The 9799-nt window shown below is 36.4% G+C and overlaps 1 pseudogene; it reads right to left on the bottom strand.

The window, feature by feature from the left end:
* Positions 1-2417: 2417 nt before the first annotated feature.
* On the bottom strand, positions 2418-9274 carry LOC114496334 (annotated as a pseudogene).
* Positions 9275-9799: the final 525 nt, after the last annotated feature.

The following is a 9799-nucleotide window of genomic DNA, read 5'->3' as shown; positions in this document are numbered from 1 at the left end:
AGAGAAACTAGCAACAAGAAGCAGCAGAAGGAATTGTCTTGATCTGCATTTTGCTAGCCTGGAGAAAAGGTGCCTTTGCAGGAACTCGGTTTGCAAACAATGAACATCTTTTGTGTTCCTTGTTGGCAAAGCAATTGATTCTAGTTAGAGATTGGCTGGGTGCCACTGTGCAAGCAGTTTGTCTTTTCTGTTCTGAAGCACACAGTAGAAAGAGCTGCAGAGCTCCAGGCTTTTTTTCTTTTCCTATTATAGGAAACTGATTATATCCTTTCTTTCTGCTACCTTCTCTACTATAACCAACTGCATGCATCCCATAGGCCACATTTTGTAATACTAAAAAAAGTATAAAGAACAAAACTAAACCTTTTGACATTTTTTCTTTATTTTTATCATTGACACTATTGCAGATGTCTCCATTTTTTTAAAATAAGCTGGCAGAAGACAATTTCTTATAACCAATATCCTCTCCCCTTCCCTGCCCCAAATGTGATTTATATTTACCTCTTTTTTTCCTAAGAAAGAAACCAACATTGTACTAGGAGCAAAAGATAGTGAGATTTATTCAAACTTTATAACAATGTGGCTATTGCGAAGATGGACTTCACTGTGAGAATCGTACCTGAGGAGCACTCGGGAAACCCACAGCAAACATTAAAGTTCTGTTACATTTGATTTAAAAGAAAAGTTACTTAGTATGATGTTTTATCTAAATGCTGATTGCTTTATTAAGAAAGACATGGATATCTACTACTGGTATCTTATTTATTTTCTCCTTCCTGTCTTCTGTAAAAGGAAATGGGATGCTTTATTATTACCATGGGAGGTCTTATACAAATGATTTAGTATTAAACAGTATCTAATAATAGCTTTAGTGTAATTGACACTTTGAAAGTGACAGGAGTTGAGGATCTTGCAGATGACCATGTGGAGGCTGAGGCCCTGGAAGTGTGGCTTTTTGCCTTTCATGACAGCGGGCACTAGGATGACAGGGAGGCTTTCTGACAACTGTGAGCAATGTCTGTTTCTGAGTATCCACTTGGATGTCATTGGGCTTGTCTTAGAGGAGGAATCCCATGCTTGGAAAAGAGAGAGAGGAGATGAGCCTTCTGCACTAGATTTAGGGGGAGGCCAATTGTTTGATTTCACATAGTGAAGGAAATATAAATCGTTCTTCTTTGTGACAATAAGATGCATTTTGCAGAATAAACATCCAAGCTTATTTTACAAAATCAAAACCCAGCAACAAATGTTACAAATCCAAGCAAGAGACCAGTCAGAAAAGGCTGAACGTTGTTGCACTTATTAATTGCTATCAATGTCAAGGATGAAAGAAGAGCCCTTCATGTTAGCAAATATCCTGATGGTAACAGAGGAATGAATATATGAAAGGACTATTATTTAAGTGTATTTTATTAAGATGTTATAGAATATATTGAACTATAATATTAGTGGAAATATTTTTTAACTACAGGGTTATCAGATTAAAGTCAACAACTTAATTAAAGAATTGAAAAATAAAGTGACCCCAGAACATTCCATTGAAAATTTTTAATTAACTATGCAGGAACTCACATTTGTGAAACATTCTTGACAGAAATAAGAAATAACTTTAGGGCAAAAAGTTGAAGCCACTTCTTTCAGTTAGAGTTTATTTCTCAATAGGAAGACAGAAAGCTGAAAGATTTAATAAAATTTTTAAAATTTAAGGAGCACAAAGTTGTAGCAACTTAATTAGAACTGCTCATGAGTAACTGATAGCTTAGATTATTGACTTATTCTTCCATTTATATGGGTATATAAATAGCAATTCATTTAACCTCTATTTTAAAAGTTGATTGTTTTTATTGCAAAAAGAAACATAGTCCACTGATAAGAGGAAATAAAGGAGAATAAAAATATATGATTCCTATTTTGGCACTTGAAAAACACGGTAATCAAGTGTTTCTTTTTGTTTTGTTTATGTGTTTATATTTATCCATGTTTGACATAATCATCGATATGCACACAAAATTTTGGTTTCTCCTTTTTGTTTCTCTCATATCTTTTTTCTTTAAACATTAAAATGCACTTAATAAGACATTTTTATTTTTCTCATGATAAAGGTAATAGTTTTTTATTTTTTAAAAACTACAGACAGGAATATAAAAAATTAAAATCACCATCGGTTCTATGACAACATAGATAACCACATTTTGGTGTACAATCCTTTACTTGTAGTCCATCTATGTCTATGTATCTATTCATTCATTCATTCATCCATTTATTTATTCATTCAGGTAAGTTTGTTTTCAGTTTCAGCATTTATTAATCAATGTAAACCCCAACATGATTTCCTGCATTGGGGGAAATATTTCCTGGTTAAGTGGAAAATTGTGCAGATAGCTTCTGGAAGACCTTCATTCTAAGGCAGCTTTGTACTGAAACATTTCATTTAGAACTCTGGACCTTCTTTCTTCAGTTTGCTGTTATCTACATCCACTAAGTAGAACTTGTATTGCTCATTGGGATCCAGCTTGTTTCAGGGTTCTGGGTTATTCTTTCTGTCCCAACAGACATCTGGGTTGAACAATGCCAGGTGTATGACATACAGTACAGCCCCAGTACCTCCAGCTCCAATAAATATAAAGAGGGGAATCAAGCTTGGATGCTTCTTGGCCTGACTGAGGATCTGACGGAGTATGGCTGTTCATTCAGATAAGTCTTTGGAGGCACTATTGCGTTCCAAGTTCTGCTCTTTGCTCTAGGAATACTGCAGTGAATGAAACAAAAATCTGTGCCATCATATATCTTACATTCTAAGTGAGGGAAACAGAAAATATATAATTAAAATATACAGTTCATCAGATGGTGAGAGGGAAAGAAAGTAGGAAAAGGGCATGGGATAAATGGGTGTATTTGCAATATTAAATGTGGTGATCAGAAAAAGACTCACTGAGACTAAGATATTTGAGCCAAGACAGGAAAGAAATGAAGAAGGAATAAGAATATTGAATGTCTGGCAGAAGAGCAAGTGCAAAGGTCCTGAAGTAGCAGGTTGCCTAGTGAATTCTAGGAATCGCAAGAATCTGGAGCAGAGAAACCAGAGGATACAGGTGAGATCCAAAAGGTAAGGAAGGAGTAAGAGGAGATCCAAAGGAGTAAGATTTGCTTCTTGTTTTCTCTGAGAAATATGGAAAGTCATTAGAAAAGGCTAAGCAAAGAACTTACCTGATCCAGCTTGTGGTCTAACAATCCGTCCTGAAATCTTGTGTTAAGAAAAGTTATAATGAGGTATAGAGGATAAGTAAGAGGCTGTTGCAATAATCTATTCAAGAAATGATGGTGTCTCAAACTAGAGAGCTAGTGGTGAAGGTGATATAAAAGAGTTTGCTTATCTTTGAAGGTGCAAACAATTGGATTTGCTGATGGAGGGAATGAGAGAAAGTAGGAAGTTAAGGGTGAATTCATCTTTAGTCTGAGCATCTGGCAGAAGGGCATTGCATTTGAGGGGGACTAAGGGAGGGCATCTTTGTGAGGTCAGGGGGGGAATGAGGACTTCGGTTTTAGAACACTACGTTATAAGGGATATGTGAATCTACAATCGAGGGGAATGGTTCAGCCCGGAGATAAATCTCTTGTAATTGTCAGAATATTTGTGATATTTAAAGACATATGATAGGATGAGATCAGGGACGGTGGTTCCTCTCTTGGGCAGAGAGAAAAGAGTGATCAGTTAACAACATAAGAATCAACAGAGTGGTTGAATAGAATTTTATTCAATCATAGTATAAAAGAATGACAAATATTGTGACTTTGGATTCTGAATATTTTGAGGGATGTTTTAGAAAATAACCCTAACATTTCTATATTCATTTTGCCATATATAATGTGCTCCCATGTATAATGTGCACCCACATTTTGGCCTAAACTTTCAGGAAAAAAATCTTTTGTTTAATTTTAATTCAATTTTTATTTATTTATATTTAGAAACAAAAACCGATTATTGTATTCCAGGGTATTATCTGCATATGGGTATTGACATTGCTTTCTAGAGTTATACTTCTAATGCATAAGCATAAATAAGAGAATTAAAAACATTATATAGGCACAAAATTAGTACTAGCCTTGCAACTACCCTTGTATAAATAACATCCTTATTTTTCTCTCAAAAATTTGGGGAAAATGGTATACATTATACATGGCAAAATATGGTAATATAGCACTGGTCTCCAAATATATTATGCAGATCTCTGGACATGCTTAATAACACATTGAGAATGGAAAGAAAGCCTGGCTGGCATAGCTCAGTGGATTGAGTGTGGGCTGTGAACCAGAAGTGTCGCAGGTTCGATTCCCAGCCAGGGGTACATGCCTGGGGTTGCAGGCCATGACCCCAGCAAACCGCAACATTGATGTTCTCTCTCTCTCTCTTTCTCCCTCCCTTCCCTCTCTAAAAAATAAATAAATAAAATCTTAAAAAAAGAAAAAAAAAAAGAATGGAAAGAAAGTATTAGACATCAATCTTATAAGTACCATTTAATAATCATTACATTTCTGGCTTCATATGAATTGATACTAATACACTTATATGTGTATATATGTTGAAAACAATTTTAAAGGTAAATAATCTAAAATGCTTGGAAAATACAGTACAATAGTGATAGACTCAGCAGAAAGCTGAAAAGGCCTTTATGCTATTTAATTGTGTCGTGGATCATCAGGGGACATATCACCATCCCTGTGTTTGGATGTGTGGGTGAAAGGGCAACTAAGGGACCCACCGCATGGCCCTAATGAGGGTAGGCTCCGCCATGTCAGCATGAACATACTTAACCAGCACACTCTTCCCAGAGGCCCTGAATGATCTGGGTGCTCAGAGTCCACCCTTCATTCACACACTTATTGATGGCATCCTGCAGTGCTCTGTTGGTCCTCAGCCTCCCCAGCAAGAGGACTATCAGTTGCACAGTGAAATCTGCTTCTCTTTGTTGTGTTTTTCTGCAATTATTTCATCTGAGAGAGACCCTCTAGGGTTCCTGCATTTGTCCTCTGAGGAGGGGGCCCAGCGCAGCAAAGTCTGGAGGCTGCTGAAATACCCTGCATGCAGCACTGTGATCATTTCTCGTCATTTATTTTTGCTGAAGCTATGTACCTTTGATTAAACCTGGCACAGCACTTTAGGAGCCAGTGATACACATCAAAGACGTTAGCTCTTCTAGATCAAAATAGACTGAAGGTTTGGACCTGGCCCAGCGCTGTTTGAACACTAAGAACCGTCCACAGCAGGAGGCAATTGCTTTTGGACAAGGATCAGGAGAGAACCAAATGCATTTTCTCTCTATTTCTTCCTTCGTTAGCGGCATGGCAAATGTCTTCATCCCATCAGAAGAGAAACCTTTATTGGACTTTTATTCAAAACCTGTCTAGGAGACAAAATTTGAGGTGGAAAATTTAAAACAAACTTCTAAATTATTAAACTTTGTAATAAAGATAAACATAATTTAAGTTTAACAAATAATATAAATACCTTGACAGTTTCCTTTATTTACATGTACTTATAGATAGAGCTCAAGTATATTTGAAGACTGTGCATTTACTTGCCTTTAGTGACCTAGGGACACTTAAAAAGAATACAGGTGCATCATAAATAGAATGAAGAGAAAAAATTATGCATGTATGTATGCTTTCGAGAACTTTTTCCAAAGACATTTTGAGAGAATGAAGGAGTTTCATTTTTATGTAATCTATTTTTAGAAATGAGTACCTGGTTTATTGCAGATATTCAGTAAGTACTTGTATAAATTCTTTTAAATGCCTGTTTCTAAATCATACTAATATAAATTAGTTTATTAAAGAAACTATTCATCATCTATTCCAAAATAAATTCAGTCACATTGGTAGAAGGACAAGTGCAATTATCAGAATGAAACAACTAATAACCAGTAATTCTGTTTTTACTATTCTAACAATGAGATTTTCAAATGCTGAGAGATTAATGACCTTTTTGTTTCCACACTGGATCTGTGATGTCGCCAGTATTATTGATCCCTGTCTGAAAGGAAGCCATTGAGGCTCTCAGAGTAAATTAATGTGCCTGTGATAATCAACTATTTGAATTAGGGATCAGCAACTTTTTCTAAAGGGTCAGCAAGTAAGTATTTTAGGCCATGTGGGCCATGCGGCTGCTGTGGCAGGGAAGCTGTCTTAGACAACACACAAAGGAATGAGTGTGGCCATATTTCAGGTCATTTTATTTATGGACCTGGAATTTTAATTTTATATAATTTTTATGTCATGAAATATGGTTCTTCTTTTAACTTTTCCCTCAACTATTTAAAAACATAAACTCCATTCTCCACGTGCAGTTAAGACCCAAAATGTGGTGGACTGGATGTGGCCCACAGGTGGTAGTTTACCAATTCCTCACAGAAGTGATAGGCTCGGGACAGACCTGGATCTTCTATGACGATGGGTTCTTCCCACTCACCATGTGGGATTGTTTTATAATTGAGGAGAGACCCTGCTCAGAGACTTGAAATCTGGAGGGTTTTACTGCTGTTCCTACTTTTGAAATTAAGTATAAGCCTCAAACATATTAAGCTCTGCATCCAAAGAGAGAGATAGAGTAATCACCAGCAGCAGAGCAATTAGCAAGAAAGAGCCAATAGCAAGCCCAATGAACACTTCATTGTCAGCTAGAGGGTTTGGCTAAAAGTAAATTTAATACTCATTAAAAAATGAACATTGCTTTAATGCCACTTCAGAGACTGGTAAATTGTAGTTAGCTCTAAGCAATTCAGGAAGCAGTCCCATTGCTTCAAGGTTGACATCTACTCACAAACAAATCCTTCACAAAGCAGGAAGGCTGGGAGAAGCCCATTCTGGGAAAGTTAGGCAACCCCTGGCAAAGTCCAGTCCAGGTATTCTGCCCCTTGAGAAGTGCACTAGGCATGACCGCCAGTGGAAAGAGAGTAGGCATTGATCCTACACAAATGCTGGCATGTGACCTTAATAAAGGAAAGCCCACCAAGAAAAAGTTTTGAAATTCCACCTGCTTATGAAAATAGTAATTAAAAACACACTCCTATCAAGGTACATTTCATCATTTTATATTTGTTTTCCTCCTCCCATACCATGATTTACTACAATCCCTCTGAAGCATGAAGCTGAAATCCTTTTCTCTAAACCTCTTCTTCCCTGAGTGATTTTGTTGGGGTAGAATAGTTCAAGAGAGCTGAGCAATTGCTGGTGTGCTGTGGAATAAAACTGTCAGGGTGATTTAAAAATACACATGCAGAAAATAGAAAATACATTTTTAAGACTTTGTCATTTTGTCTTTTGTGGAAAACAAGGCAGTGACATAGAGAGTTCAAAATAATAAAAGGCTGTTAACTGTGAGGCACTTACAACCTCACAGTCACATGGAGTGCCAGCAGCACTAACAGGTATTCAAGGGTCTCAGATCTAAAATAACAGCAGTGAATGGCCCAGAGATAGATGACTTCAGAGAAATGTACTTGAATAAGTAAATTAGTGAAGAAAGGAAGGAAATGGAAAGGAAGGAAATACATGTATACACATGTATTTTTTATTATAGATTTAGGAGGTTTTGGATACAGGGGGTTGATCATCTTTGTACTCCCCATTTTCCTTTGTTCTGGTTGATTTTATGACATCATGGAATTAACCTAAAAACATAGAAATTAACCTAAAATGCTGGACTTGTCTTTAAATTGCCTTTAGTTTTATGTTTGCCTACAACCTCTATTTGAAGAACTTCCACAGCTCTGGGAGTTTGCATATGCACACATGGGGGCTTAGGGGACATTCTTTATTAGACTGGCATTAATATATCTTGTATCATAATGAATATTCTATTCTGTACTACCCTTTGAAGAGAAAAATGCATATTCATGCACTATTGTGAGTGAATAAGGGAAAAGAACAAGAAGAAAGACTACGCTGAAGAGAGGTAATTTTACTCCCTATCAATCTAGATAGGTAAATAGGTAAATGGATGGATAGATAGATAGATAGCTGATAGAAAGATGGAGATAGAAAAATAGATTTAATTATGTACTTTAAGCAAAAAAACAGATATTGGAGTTTTCTAATAAGCTTGGCACAGTCTTTTTTTTTTCATGAAGTACAAAGAAATGATAACATTTAAAAATACCCTATGGTAAATGGGAAGGAGTTCAATAAAATCTATTTGGGGTTTGGTTAAAAATACTCTTTTTATTTTACTCATATTGTAAAATTGTGGTAAAAGAAATAGAATGGAAAGTATTAGGAAAGATATCAATTATTTTAATACAACTTTTAATAAGTGTCAAAATATTTAAATAGAAATTTGAACTAGTTTCTATGAATATATTATTTTTCATACCAGGTTTTGAGCTTGAAAGGGCTATGTGTAATCCTTAGCCAAGGCTTTGCAATAATGATTTCTTCAAATTCATGGTGTTTATGATCTATAAAATACTTTCATATGAGTAAATAATATATTTTTAAAAACATCTTTAAAACATTTTAGTCATTTATAATAGTTGATTTTAGTAGGATCTAATAGATTTTTTCTTAAATTATCTACTACAGAGTGTGGAACAAATAACACCTTTTTATTATGAAATCATAAGCATGTAATTCTGTAACATAACAATATCACACTCAAGCACACCATCTGACATTTTAGATGAAATGTTCAAATTAAAACTATAAATTATTACTCCCATATTATTACCTTACCAACCACGTTCAAGCAGGTCTTACTTCTGCCAGACCCTATATATTGAAATTTCTTGAAAAATGTGTTTTGATTTCAATTCCAGTGAACTTTCTCTATAGCAATCATTTCAGTAATAATAAGGTTCCAATTTGCAAACTCGCATACATTTGTTAGGGCAGTACTCTGCAGTCAGCTTTTGCACCAATAAAAGGAACATTTAGTAAATGAACATAAGTATACAAAATACATAAAGATGAGGATTCAGGGCCTCTTCAGGAATGTACCCAACAGTGGTTCTTCTCTTGCTACCCATTCCCCATTCCCCACTACAGGAATCATTTGGGGTAAATACCACGTGCTTTGGCACCTGATGCATTAATTCTAAGAGACCATGTGTGGTTCCCTGGTTAGTAATGGGGAACCATCTGCAGCTGCTCCAGATGTGTACATGGCTGGTACTTAAACATCTCCTTGACTACACTCAGCTATTGCGGTGGGTGAGGGTACCATGTCGATCATGGTCTTGTTTGCTGAGGGCTCTTCAGGTGCTCCTTTAAACAGCTCCATGGATTGCCCAAGGAAACAAGAAAGAGAGTGCAAGTGCATATCCAGACCTGGACAGGGCTTCATTGAAGTCCCTAAACTTCCCAGCCTCCCATACACAAGAAGCAAACACCAGTCTTGGAATACTTCCTCTCACCTTCAGAGAAAGTGAGTCTAAAAGCCACCTGAAAGTTCCTGTAAAACAGACATGCTACTAAAATCTCTGAGCAACCAACACTGACCATGAAGGAGGGGCTCTCTGTGCAGCCCTAGGACCAGGAACTCTTCTGTGGAAGAGGGAGTCAGCTCCTTATCGGTTGCTACATCCCAGATTTACCCCGATCACTACACTCTCACCAAGGAAGCCATGGTTGCTCATTTCTGAGCTTTTATCTACACCTGCCTCCCCTGAGGACAAGGCAGCTGTGAAAACAGAAAGACAGAGCCTGATCAACATCAGATGCGTAACTGAGAGGCCTGAAAATTAGTTTTTGGTTTATATGTTTCTAATGGTTGAAAATGCTTTTCTGTATATAAATATTTGCTGAC

The sequence above is a fragment of the Phyllostomus discolor genome, chromosome 5 (genome assembly GCF_004126475.2).
Source record: "Phyllostomus discolor isolate MPI-MPIP mPhyDis1 chromosome 5, mPhyDis1.pri.v3, whole genome shotgun sequence".
NCBI classification, from domain to species: domain Eukaryota; kingdom Metazoa; phylum Chordata; class Mammalia; order Chiroptera; family Phyllostomidae; genus Phyllostomus; species Phyllostomus discolor.
Note: the sequence above shows the minus strand (reverse complement) of the source record. Positions and strands in the feature narration are given on the sequence as shown.